Raw genomic sequence first — 13955 nt, 5'->3', positions numbered from 1 at the left:
ACTAAAAATATCCAAGCATCTGATAGTACACTGTCCCACATCTGATCTCAACTGGGTCTCTGACAGAACTGACATGCAACAATTATCCATGAGTGAATTCTCAGTTATCTAAAATAATAGTTGTCACATGCATGCAAGCATTAACAAACTATATTTTATTATTTTAACAACTTGTTAAAGTAATCTAACTGGACGTGACTAGTTAGAACTAAGTCAACTGATTCTCTCATTATAGAAATCATACTTATTCCCTCAATCAGTGGAGGAAATTAAGGATAAATTCCTCAATCAGTGGGACAACTCATGTGCATGCTCACAAAGACTTCAAATTCGAATTTCCTTAACTAATTAACTTAACTGAATTAATTAATTAATACTTCCAACTGCTATTAAGACCAAAATTAATTTTACTTCCTATAGATAGACTAGGGACTGTTATAAATAGGAAGGGACCTAGAAATGCTATTTTTAGAACTTTCTATTTTTAGCAGTTTCACCTCTCACCCAATGTGGCCAATGACCTCACTGGCCAAACTGCTATTTTTAGCAGGTCTACTTTTAGCACATTCTAAACTTAACGTTTCTTGTTGCACATTTTTCTCAACAAGAAAGGCTTTCTCTCGAACCTGATCCTGTAACTTTGGAATGTTCTGCATGCAACACATCTACCCGGTCCACTTGTTCCAACAACACTTGGAACAAAAACACTCCCAACTGACCACTCCGTTGTGCTAGGAACGTACTATGATGTTGAAGCTCTACCAACTGCTGACAAGTGCTCCTTCTCTGACATCTGCGCTACTGCAACATCTCCATACATCTCGCACCATTGCAAACCTCTCTGTGCCACCTAGCACTGTGCAAAACACTTGTGCCTCTCGCATTGCTGCAGCTTGCTAGCTATGCGTTGTCCTGGGATTCCCTGCACTGTCGCTCTCTCTACCGCTTCATCCGCATTTGTCTCTACCCAATCAGTCAGTTCCTGCTACTCCACATCGGGGATCCTGTAGCAAGGTCTCATCCAAGAGGTTAGGTACCTCAAGGATCCTGCCCCTCCTCCTTGGGACGATCACTCTATATCGCCCCACCTCCTACCTGGAGGTATGGCTACATGTGATCCCTCAGCCCACCTAGCTCGAAGTTTCCCCCTACTGGAGGTCTCTACATGAGTAGATGTCTCTACTCGATCTCCTCTCAGCTTCTCTAGTTGTGGTTGCTCCACAACCTTTTGAAGTTGCTGCACTAATCGTGGCTCCTCCACAATTGTCTGAGACTTCTTCTGGCTCTACATGTTGAAAGGTAATTTACTCCCCCTCTCAACCACCAAGTATCTAACCTTTGCCTTGCTCCTCAAGGCTTTGCATGCATCTTGTACCTCAAGTGCATACAGGTTCTTCGCTAGCACACCAATCTATTTCCACTTTCCCGCCACGAAATTTTCTAGCAAAGGCGCTGATTTTAAATCAGCGATATCTCCCTCATCCGAACTCCGATTCAGCAGATTTTTTTTTTTCTTTTTTTTTTGGTATTTTTCCGCAAAGAATCCAAATCTGCTATTTATTTCTGAAAAATTTGTACAGAAATTTTCAGATCTTCTTTGCAAACTCTCGGCCCAAAACTCAAAACTTTGAAATCTCCTCTCAATATATTGTTCTTCCTTTGATCACCTTTGCTCTGATAACATGTAGAAATTTGTAGAATTTTTCCTACAAATCAGATAGCTCCGATACCATGTAGAAATTTCACCTGTAGAACAAACCGATATATGCAATGTCCTAAAGCATAATACTTGTTCTACTTCTACAAAACATTAAGCGGAAGCATAATCGAATTCATGAACAACATCAAATAGAAACATGCATAATTGATCAAGAGAAATCAATCACACATAACACAGAATATATCACTGGGGAAAGCACCAGCATAAAACCCCAACACTGTATTATCAATTAAATGGAAATCCTCTTCACAATACAAGAAAAATCAGCTCAATAGCTATCTTTCTCTCTCGGTACTCTGATGATCTTCAATCAGAAGATGAAAATCATGGACTACCTAGGCCTCAATATATAGGCCACAAGTCCTCCAATCTCTTATAATAGATCCTTCTCCATGCAAGGAATACTTACTAGAAATATCCAAGCATCTGATAGTACACTGTCCCACATCTGATCTCAACTGGGTCTCTGACAGAACTAACATGCATCGGTTATCCATGAGTGAATTCCCAGTTATCTAAAATAATAGTTGTCACATGCATGCAAGCATTAACAAACTATATTTTATTATTTTAACAACTTGCTAAAATAATCTAACTGGACTTGACTAGTTAGAACTAAGTCAACTGATTCTCTCATTATAGAACTCATACTTATTCCCTCAATCAGTGGAGGAAATTAAGGATAAATTTCTCAATCAGTGGGACAACACATGTGCATGCTGACAAAGACTTCAAATTCGAATTTCCTTAACTAATTAACTCAACTGAATTAATTAATTAATATTTCTAACTGCTGTTAAGACCAAAATTAATTTGTCTTCCTATAGATAGACTAGGGACTACTATAAATAGGAAGGGACCCAAAAATGTTATTTTTATAACTTTCTATTTTTAGCAGTTTCACCTCTCACCCAATGTGGCCATTGACCTCACTGGCCAAACTGTTATTTTTAGACATGCTATTTTTAGCAAGTCTATTTTTAGCACATTCTAAATTTAACATTTCTTGTTGCACATTTTTCAACAGTAATTCAATATCTTGGCTGTCTTATGATGAATAAAATTATTGGTACTACCTGAATCAATCAACACTATTACCTTTTTCTTCTTGATATGTCTATCTTAAGAGTTTGAGGAGAGGTAATTCCTGCAAATGCATTCCAAGATATGGTCGGATTCATTTCTTCTTTCTACAGGGTTGGTTCCTGGTGTATATCCTCTTGTTTTGAAGTTTCTTGTTCATTTTCTTCCTCCTCTTCACAATCTATGTAAAATAATTTCTTCTCAACATACTTATGACCTTTAGTGTATTTTCTATCACAATTGTAGCAAAGCCCTTTTGTTCTTTTTTCTTCCAATTGTTGTGGTGTCAACCTTGTAGGTCGTAGAAGGCTAGGGGCATCAACACTTCCATCTTTATAGTTGTGAGTGGTAGGCTTCCTTGTTGCCATAATTTTGCTTTTATTTTTTCTTGCCAACATGAATGCCTTCTCTAATGAATCAAATTCCCAAAGGCGAACCTCATGTTAAATGTTATCTTTTAAAGTCCCTATGAAGACATCAATCATATGTTCCTCTAGAATATCATTACCCTTATATTCAATTTTTGGAAGTCTTCAATGTGCTCCGCCATTGAACCCTTTTGTTTGAGATTTATCAATTGGCTAAAGAAGGTGTTGTTCTTTGTATCTTCATAATGTGTTATCATTTCCTTCGTAAAATTTGACCAAGTGACAAGTGGTTTACGAGAAAGAAGCCATCAATATCATACAAATTGATTAGGTTCTAAATATAAAATTGCAATTGTATCTTTTGTGTGTGTTGCACATTATGGAGATCAAAATATTGCTCTATCTGTAGTATCCATATTACCGGATCCTTGCCATCAAACTTCCTCATATTTATCTTTGGAATATGGTGAGTCTTCAATCCAACGTTAAGAGTCTATGAAATCATGGTTAACACTTCTTTTGTTCTCATCATAGTTTCATCTAACATATTTTCACTATTAGGAAACATTTCTTGTAGCAACTTTGTCAAACCTTCTTTCAAACCTTCCATGTCTGCTTTTAGGCGTTCGATTTTGAAACGATTGTAACTATATAATTTCGGATCTCCAAGTTCTGAATTTTTTTTTTATGGTAGCTCTCTGAGTCCTCTTTCCAACCCCACAAGTCTGATCGAGATTGGATTATTCAAGAAAGAGTTATGCCAAATATCCGATGATTACCTGATTATGGATTGGTTCAGTAGAGCGAAGTTGTATGGGATGCAACATGTCACTGTTGCAACCTTCAACCCTGAAATTGCTACATGAAAAACTACAACTCGTGCACTTTTAACCACTTTTTACAGAATTCAAATATGATGCCTGAAACGAAAGTTATGACGATTTTCCCTAGGTCACATGTTTGAGACATAATTCTGGAGTCCACAAAAACCTTAACTTCCTCATCATATCTCCAAAAATATAGCGAACCAAGATCTGAAATTTTTACATGAAGTTCTTTGAGATTTTGGCTCCACGTGGTAAAAATTTCAGCTTCTGAAGCCTCGTAGAAAAAAAATTATAGCGAAAATGCCAAGATGACCTATTTGAAGAAGCGAAACCCTAGAATTCAAAGCTCTAATACCAAATGTTATGCCACAAGCTCACAAATAAATAGACTAACAACTTAAAAATTATCCTTTTCAAAGAGGAACCTCTTTGACAATACATAAATGAACAATTCTTAGATGATTCAAATGACAAAACCTCATTTCTAAGGAGTCACAATATATCATAGCCGACAACAATAATAATATTAGGGCACAACAATAACAATAGTGGGCTTCTATGGGGCACAATAATAACAATATGGGGAATACATGAGCATGAAAATAAAAATAAGGGGGCTACACTGACAATAACAATGAGGGAATACACTAGTATTATAGGGACCTAACATTGCAAGTGTACTTACTTGCACCAGTAAAAGAAGATAATTGTTTTTGACAATATTGCATCACTCATTGGGTTGGTTGTGATATAATGTCATTCATGTCATATAATATAATATTTAAATATAATAAAAATATTCTTATATTTTATTATAATGATTATGCTTCTTTTTTTTTCTTTCGAATGGAACGATAGCATTTGTATTAATTTAAAACCTAGAATTTGGGCTAGTTCCCATTACATAAGTTTCACTATAAATTTGAATTTAGCTATTCATATTGTCAAAACTGCAACTATGATGAAGCTTCCTGAAGACACTTATCCAAAAAAGATGTTCACCATATATCCAACAAAAGATTCCTAAAAACTCTTGAAAGCAACAATACATCAAAAACTAAGTATAAATTGTATAAAAAAAGGCAATACATGCAGTTTTCCAATGCCATGACAACCGTCTATTCTTTCTTTCGGTTACAGCATGCTTGGGGCACTTCGGCTCCAGCTCAGACCCATATTCAAAAACTACATTACAACAAATGATGCCTCTTGTGCCCTGTTTCTCCAAATTCTCCACCCATTCCTTCAAAATTGCCATTTCAGACCTCAATTCTTTCTACAATTGCTCGAACTATCCCTGCTATACTTCATACATATCCATAAGTGCCTTGTATGCTTGACATGCATGCTCCACTGCAATGTCCTTTTGATGAACAACCTTCAACAACCCCTCCAAATTTGCTTGCAACCTGTCTAGCTGAGAGAAAAGAGAACCTCAATCTTCACTGAATGAGTAACCCAAGTCCCGCTCCATCGCTCTAGAATGAATTGACACAAGAGAATTATCAACACCGAAGGGTCCGCGATGTTCAAAAGGAACCAAATCTACATGAAATTGTAGTCCTCTGTGCTCATTAATATAGCCCAATGCGATCTACAACCTATGATCCATGACATTGGAACTCGACAGGGAATTCATGCCAGATTGATGGAACGACGAGAGAAAAGATTTGCAAATCATGTAGAGCGAAATGAGAATTGAACGAGGAAAATGCGGAAAAGAACCTTGTGCAATGATCATGTGGGTATACTTTACACATCTAGGGCAATGGAATTAGAAAATTATTTCATTTTGGAATGTGATGCCTTCAAAAATATCAGAGAAAGTTATGGGAATATGTTAGCATTGATTTCTTGGCATTGTCTTTTTAGCTAGGGGATTTTTGGAAGGTTGGGCCAGCTCATCATCAATTTGAATAAGAAAATGATTGAATTGCAAAAGGTGAAAAACAGGAAACTAATGGTCCCATAGACTATTTTTAGTCTCGTGGACGTTAAAATATCATTTCTTGAAACCGTCCAAAATGGCATCTCTGATGCCACATGGAGTCATGCTCCATCTTAGGAAGGCTCCATATGGAGTCTGAAATAGATGTCATGTTTGTGGTATCAGTAATGCAGTTAATTAAAACCATATCCTTTGGGAGTCCAACTTGCGCAAAGAGATTAAATGCTTGACCAAGCTTCGTGCCCACAATGATGCACTGCAACCAATATATTTACCACGATGTGGCTTTGAAAAATTGAATTATGCATTTGCACCAATGATGATAAAAGTTTTGATTCATGGAAATGGCGAATAGAAAGTGATACCAACACCTTTTTCTAATGTTCCTTGATCTAATATAACACCTCTATTAGCCAATGAATCAACCTAAGTGTTGTGTCTTCAAAGAATATGGAATAATTCAATTTGATCAAAATACTTGAGAAGGCTCCAAATTCGATGTTGAATAGAGGCATGAAAGGAGACATTTATATTTGGAAGCAATCTTAAATGTTTTATGACTAGCATAAAGTCTCCAAACATTGTAAGGCGCTTTATATTTTTATTCCTTGCTAATTCCAAGCCCTGCCATAGAGCGCAGTATTCAACTTGATTATTTGTTGTGATCCCAGGTCTCCATGCGCACTGCTCTTCAACTTGTTCATCAAGGTAGAGATGTTGCAATGTCTAACATTTTGACTCAATAAAAATAAGACAAAATAAAATAAAAACACTTTCGGATTCAATCGATGGTATTCTTAACCCATAGTTTTTCCCATGATATTCTTTTCTAATGTAACCTATTTAAAGGCTATTAATAAACCAGCCTAGATCCATCTTAACTCTGGATGTATCAAGAGAGGCATCAAATCTCTTTTCACTCTAAAAGGGGTTTGCACCTCAAGATAATTCATCCCTATCACCGCTTTATAGATCCAAAGTTAAGATGGATCTAGGCTGGTTAATCCATTAATGGAATACTATTACTAAAATTGTGAAATAGTTTAATTCCTCCAAAAATGGCTTTCATCCTAAAACTCTCATATGAGATTTGAACATGAAATCTGGTAGGGACTAAACTCCACTCAAACCAACTAGTCTACACTTCAATAACATTTAAATATAAAAAAACTCATTATATTTTTTTTTGTCAGTCAAAATTTTCTATTAATTCGTCACAGTATTACATTGGATAAACATGAAGCCCATTTCTCTCCTGACCTCACTCGACCGGATTTGTTGGCCAGGAGAGCGATGCAAAAACTAAGTAGAAATTGCCATGTTTTACATAATCTCTGAAAGCAAAAAGACCAGATAGCCCAAAAAACATAGAGAATAAGATGGCATCCAACAATCATCGTAGATCAATGGGGGAAATCAGGTGCATGACCAGCACCCAAAGCAACAGGAGGTCTTGGATCCCTATGAGCATGGAATTCCACATGAGCTAGGCATGCCTCCATCTCATTGAGTCAGTGGTTGGTGCGCCTCTGGCTCCTTCACCAAGATGCTAGGCGATTAAGAATATCCCACTGGTTTTGTTGCAATTCATTCATGAATGTGATGACCTCATTACAGTCATCATGTCTTTGTTGTCTCATTTCCTCTAAGGTGGCCATTATGCTCCTCATCTGCACATCCAGGGATTCCATGGATGGTGGTTGGTCAACACAACTTGGGGACTAACCCCAATCTTGGGCCAATTCCCCCACCAACTCGACACCTACAACCCCATCATCCTCCACTACTCCCCCTTGTCCAACCCTATCCATTGGTTGGCCACAAGGCCCCATTCCTTTCCAGGCCCAACCTCGCTGCCTCAACATCACAAAATTGACAACAAAACATTAGAAAAGGGACTCAGTTGCGGCTCGAGCACAAGACCCACACCCACACACCCCCAAGTCACAACACACAGGCGGAAGAATTATCGAACCACCCAACTCACATTTCCAAACTACACTCCCAAATTTCCAACATTGCCCCCACCCTTTTGGGGCACTAAAGCTACAAATAGTGAGAGGAGAATTTCCCTTGAGAGGACAACTGCAGCCAATAAAACACCAAATTCCCACCTCCCAACACCTAGAAAGCCAGTGCTTAAAGTGCCCTAGCTCAAATCTTCTCCATAGAAAAGCACCCTTTCGGTGAAGGAAAAAGAAGCAACACAAGTAACAATTGAGCGACGCAAGAATGAAGGAAAGATTTGTCCAGATAGAGGTCCACAATAATAAACTTACCGAAGCACCGTTGGGTTTTCTAAAGACTGGCCAACAACAGGTCCCCAAGAACTGGACCAGCAAGCGATGTCCCCGACCAACGCTTAACAGATGTAATGTGAATGCCCACAAACCTATCCCCAGGATCCCACATGTGTGAAAGGGATTCCAAACAGGCACATTCGAATGCAATTCCCACCAGCGAACTACAACAACAGAGCCGAATTAATCGAGCAAACAAGCATGCACAGGTTGGCGCCCTGTGCATAATCAACATCAATTTTACCATCCACGTTATCACCCATACCAAGAGGCTAGAAACGGAGAAAACAAATGACCATCCAAGGTTTATATGACCTCTCAGCCTTCTCTAGATTTCTACCTCCTGACGCCAATTATCTTGGTCACCCCTTCTATTTATAGCGCACGTCCTTCGCATGGGTCCCAACCACACCGAGCCATGCCACTTGCACCATGTTCACCCACAAGTAAAATATTAATTATATCATATGAAAAATAATAATATTATAAATTTTTATAGTAAAAAAATATTTATAAATTATAGATATTTAATTATTCAAACGCTTTTAAATATAATTTAAATTATATTTAAAAAAATAAAAAAATAAAAACATTTTTCTATAAATTAAAAAATGATAAATATTACGAATATTTTATAAATTAAAAATATTAAAAATCTAGATTAATAAATTTATTTTAAAAAAATTGGAAATCGATTTCAATAGCACTAGAACTTAAATAAAAAATATTTTTATACTTTAAATAAAAAATTAACAAGTTAAATTTATATTAAAAAAATCAAGATTAGTATTGATCTAATAAGCATAAAGGTTGTAAAACAACATATACCTATATCAAAATAGGGAAAAAATATACAAGCAAAAATCAAAATTAATTTTATAATATAAAAAATATACCAGCAAAAATCAAAATTAATTAATTATATATATATATATATATATAATTAATTAATAAAAAAACAAAAATAATATATTAAATACAGTGTTTTTAAACATGGCAGGCTCGGAACCGACTCGACGGGAGTTAGTCCGAATTGGTCAAAAAAAATTGACCCGGCCATTGAACTGGTTCAGCCGGCCGGCTTAATACTGAGCTGGCCGAGTTGTTACACAACTCGGTCGGCTCGGTATTAACCCAGCCAGCTCAGCCGAGTCCGTATCAACCCCGCCGGGTTACAGACAGCGGCCAGTGAACCCCAAAAAACTGCTTTTTTATTTATTTTTTCCCTGTCTGACTTTGATCCCTAGTATTGATATGCTATTCATGGTAATGTTAATCTTCATTTTCATCCTTTTACTTAAATTTTTAACATTACCATGAACTGACTCAGGATGTTTGAAAGTGGTTCCAACCTCATTGGATTTCATATAGAGAAAGTAGAATTTTAGATTTCATTCAAAATCCAGTAGACTTATCAGTTTTTCAGGATTAGGGGATTGCAATGTTTCCATTGAATTTTGTCATGTATTAGGGTATGGAACTCGTATTTAATCAAGAACACCAATCCCTCTATGTACTTGATGTTAGTGACATTGGTTGTCGAACTCCTCTGGGATTCGCTCCCAAACGGGGAGCTTCTGAAAATATTGCTCCCACTCCGCTCCCCGCTTTCGCTCCCGCTCCCAAGTAACACTGAGCCAGATGATGTTGGCAACTCTAGTAGTAGCCAATAGTACTGGTCACAGACTTTTGTTGTAGAGACCATTTCTAGCTTCCTTGGTTATGTGTTTTTGTTTTGATCTCTATATCATCATCATGTATGTATTGCATAGTGCACTGGGTGCTATTTTGATATAATGGATATATTCATGAGCTTACTTTGATCATATGTTGTCTTCTATCTATATTCTAATGCTGTGTGTTTGGAAACATGAATGAAAATCTTTAAAAATATGTGTTTTTATAAAAAATAAATATTTAATGTATTTTTTACAACGACTGAGTCATTGAAATCGAGCATACCGGTTAGAGTCGACCCTCGTCCGAATCGGAGTCAAAGTTCTAAATAATTGATTAAATAACCCAATTATATATATAGAAGTGAAAATATTTTTTTTTAAATACTTCAATATAATATAACATATATAAACTTTCAAATATTATACAAAATATTTAATCCAAACACAAAGTAACAAGAAAGAAAACTGAGCGGTAGTCACAGTCACCTCTACAAGATCTGCTGTATTCATTTCTGTTTTGTTTATCCTGAATAATGTATTGGACCTACACCCAGACTTCTGACGGACTATCTTGTTTCCTTTTTTAGGGCAGATGGTCCCAGTGGAGCCTCGAGGCAATGATTGCTAATGGATCTCTACTTGTACCTTTTACCAATTTTTTGTTAATATAATGTAAACCCTGCATCTCTGCTTGTACCTTTTACCAAATTTTTGTTAATAAAATAGTAAACCCTGCATCTCTGCTTGTACTTTTTACAAATTTTTTGTTAAAATTTGAACCAAATACTCTTTATCTCAATATTTGGATGACGTGTGACCAGGATTCAAAACATTTAAAATATTAGTTATGGATGCAAAAGATGGCGCTAAGGAATGCCTGCAATTCTAGATTTTCAAATGATTCAATCATTATGTTTACCAAATAAAACTCTCCAAACAAAAAAAATCTATAAATAAATTTATTTTTATATAAGCCGAGGTATATCTCCACTTCGCATGACCTGTATGTAGTATCAGGCATACAAATTTGCATTGTCCATAATATAAAAATCCTCTATATATACTTTGTTTTTGTATTTCTGTAACCAGTCAGAGATCGTGGGTGCAGGTGCAGCGACGCTATTGTTTAAATCAAGGTGTGTGGTGCTGGCAGCTGCAGTGGATGTATATGTATGCATATTAAAACATATAAAAAATTGTTGAAAGACAACTAAATTTATGTAAAACGACCAAAACTTCAATCAGACGACCATGTGCTCTGAATTATAACACCAAACTCATTCTGCAATTTATATGGCTCTGCAAAATTTAGGGGCAAGAATACACATCTTTGGGAAACGCAAATCATAAGGAAAGTTAGTTGCCATTCAATCAATATTTTGGCATTGACGCTCTGATTGCATATATGTAACAGGTTTCCAAGCAATAGAAAAGACAAATCTAACCATTTTATGGCTACTGGACAGAAAATACACTCATTAATCCCTAATCAGCTAGTTGGGCACGGGATATGCAGGTCAGACTTATGATAGTTTACTGGGCAGATTCATTTAACATGTCATATGGCATGAAATGCAAATCATACCGGCTTAGACAAGATTTTTTTTTTTGTTTTTGTTTCTAGCACAAAGACCAACTCGCACCCAAAAAGAGAATGTGAGGAGTGGGATTCGACTGTAAATATCGGAATTGTGGATCGTTCCCCCGAGTTTCATCGGGGATGCTGTCCCATATCTGGTATGTGGGATGCATCCACAAGGACACATCCCCTGGCAACACAGGTATTTCAGTATTTCTTCTTATACTTTGCTTGTAGGTTCCTAAGGTACGCCCTTGGAATATGTGCTTGTTCCATTTGACTCTTGAAGAAGATGAGGAAGCTGATGCTTGAATGCGTAGATGAGGGCTGCTTCTTATATAGATCTTGCAAGCTGTTTGGACTCTGGAGGTCTACACCAGTCTTTTAAAGTTTTATGGACGGGTGCAAGGATGATTAAACAATGGAGCTCAACTTGTATGTTCAAAGGTTCCTAGACAATAATATGGCATCCTTGACCCATTTGATGGACATTTATGTGTTCTTGAAGTGGCAACTCTACCGAATATCTACGTTCAAGTTGCATTCATAGAAGACAGTGGCCAGGGCAGCAGATAGGGATGTCGCAGTAGCAAGCAATCTGTGGAGCACCATTACAGAGATCCGTAACGGTAGTTCATTGCTTGTGACAGTCAGTCAGTTCTCATCTCTGATGCATTCTTTGAGACACAAATGCTGTACTGTTTAAAAATCAAATGTCCAGCCTTAATGTCTTGAATCCTTCACTAATTGATGATTAACTTTAATGCTTTTCTTTAAAAAAAGAATAGGAAAGTGCTTAATATTTCTGTCAAATGATCATTTACTAAATGTAGTGTTTGGACACTATGCTTTTTGGTGGTTCTGTTGGCTATAACATTTTTTTCCATTGACTTGAGCTGCATCTGGATTTTGTACATATGTTACCTCACATGTGACTACTAAAAACAGCTTTCACTAGAAATCATTTCAGGAAAGCTTGCAATACAAAGGGAATTCCACCAAAGCGCAACCAATGAAGAGTTGAACTCATAGCATGGCCAATTCTATACATCAAAATAGATTGAATAAAAAATGGTAATCTCCAGTGGAATTAAACCCACCCTAATTTGACTCTTCTTTGCATTTCCTGGGCCAGTCTTTGCAGCGATACATCAAGACCTATAAATTCATGATCAAATAGGTAAGTAGGGATTAAAACTGTATCCACAGAACATCAAAAACTGAACAAGGTAAACCATAGTCAACAAAAACAATAGGTTAAGGTTCTCATAAATTATAATACCAGGTTACCCCGACATTCTGTGCAAGCAGCAAAGATTTCTGCCAATGTTGCCTCTTGATTCAGGACCTCGGCAAGTTTTTCACTATCGGATACACCAAGCACAGCTTTTCCTTTTCCTAATTTGCCCGGGTGTTGAAGAATTTTACCATTTTGACCCAAGCTTGCTGAATTATTTTGCTTCTCAACTATGAGTTCTAAATCTTCAGGGGCACAGAGCAGAAGCGAGAAAGGAACTGGAGCAACATGTGAGCTATTCAAATCAGTATATAAAACATTATATATATAAAGATGCCTAATTTTGAAGAATACAAAGCCATATTCGATTGTGTTATACTTTACAGATGTGCTCCACAGTTAGAGTTGGTCGACAGCAAAGGTGTGGCCTCCTCAGACTGGGAATCTTTTCCTCATTCTCAAATGGTAGCAATGTGAAGTGTATGTCATACTGTGAAAATCAAATGGCAATAGTTGGATTAGACTTCATTCTCCATTTGAAGCAATTTTCAAACTGTCACATTGAAGTTAAAAAAAGTACATTATCCAAGGGGTGTACAGATTCTCTGTCTCTTGAGATCAAGAAAGCTAATTCATGCTTACATGAAGAGGAATAAATACTCTGCCCATTCATTGAATGTTACAGTAAATTTTACTATGAAATTGCTTTTACCTCGGTCTCCATTTCCTGATGAGCTTTAGACAAAAGATAATCGGCCATCTTAGCTACATATGCACAGCGGTTATTCTTAGCGTGAGTCCTAACACTTGCATATTTCATATGGCTTCTTGCACCACCCTTGCCCCAAGCCAGACCTTCAGCATTTTGGCATTTCCAGGAGAAGCATCAGGACTTTCTCTGTTAACTTCTGCTTGGCTATCAGTTGATTGGCTATTTTCACCAGCTTCTTCATCATTGATTTCATCTGGTTCTTCTCCATTGCCAACATCCATGTCAGCTGAGGTTTCAGGTAAGGAGCTTCCTGCTCTCCTTTTACGCCGTGTCCACCTGCGTGGCTGAGGTTCTTCATCATCAGAAAAAGATTGTTTCAGGTCTTCACCTTCATCACCATCGGTAGCTGAGCTTCTCCTAGGGCGTTTGCTTCTATTTTTCACTTGTTGTTGACCCTACTCTGACCCTGGACACCACAAATTTACCATGTGCTTTTCTGACA

At 37.0% G+C, this 13955-nt stretch overlaps 1 pseudogene across 1 annotated transcript in view; it reads right to left on the bottom strand.

Moving 5' to 3' along the window:
• Positions 1 to 12227: 12227 nt before the first annotated feature.
• Positions 12228 to 13955, bottom strand: part of LOC149224940 (putative E3 ubiquitin-protein ligase RING1b) — an 8893-nt pseudogene continuing 7165 nt past the window's right edge. The window contains exons 2-5 of the transcript XR_016249713.1: positions 13454 to 13908; positions 13121 to 13231; positions 12787 to 13019; positions 12228 to 12662 (exon numbers count right to left, since the gene is read on the bottom strand). The product of XR_016249713.1 is annotated as a putative E3 ubiquitin-protein ligase RING1b (transcript). The remainder of the gene's footprint in view (positions 12663 to 12786; positions 13020 to 13120; positions 13232 to 13453; positions 13909 to 13955) is intronic.

The sequence above is a fragment of the Pinus tabuliformis genome, chromosome Q, assembly GCF_031772625.1.
Source record: "Pinus tabuliformis cultivar Carrire ecotype Pingquan chromosome Q, CPIR1, whole genome shotgun sequence".
In the NCBI taxonomy this organism is placed as follows: Eukaryota; Viridiplantae; Streptophyta; class Pinopsida; order Pinales; family Pinaceae; genus Pinus; species Pinus tabuliformis.
The sequence above is the reverse complement of the archived record's forward strand: the minus strand, read 5'-3'. Positions and strand labels throughout refer to the sequence as shown.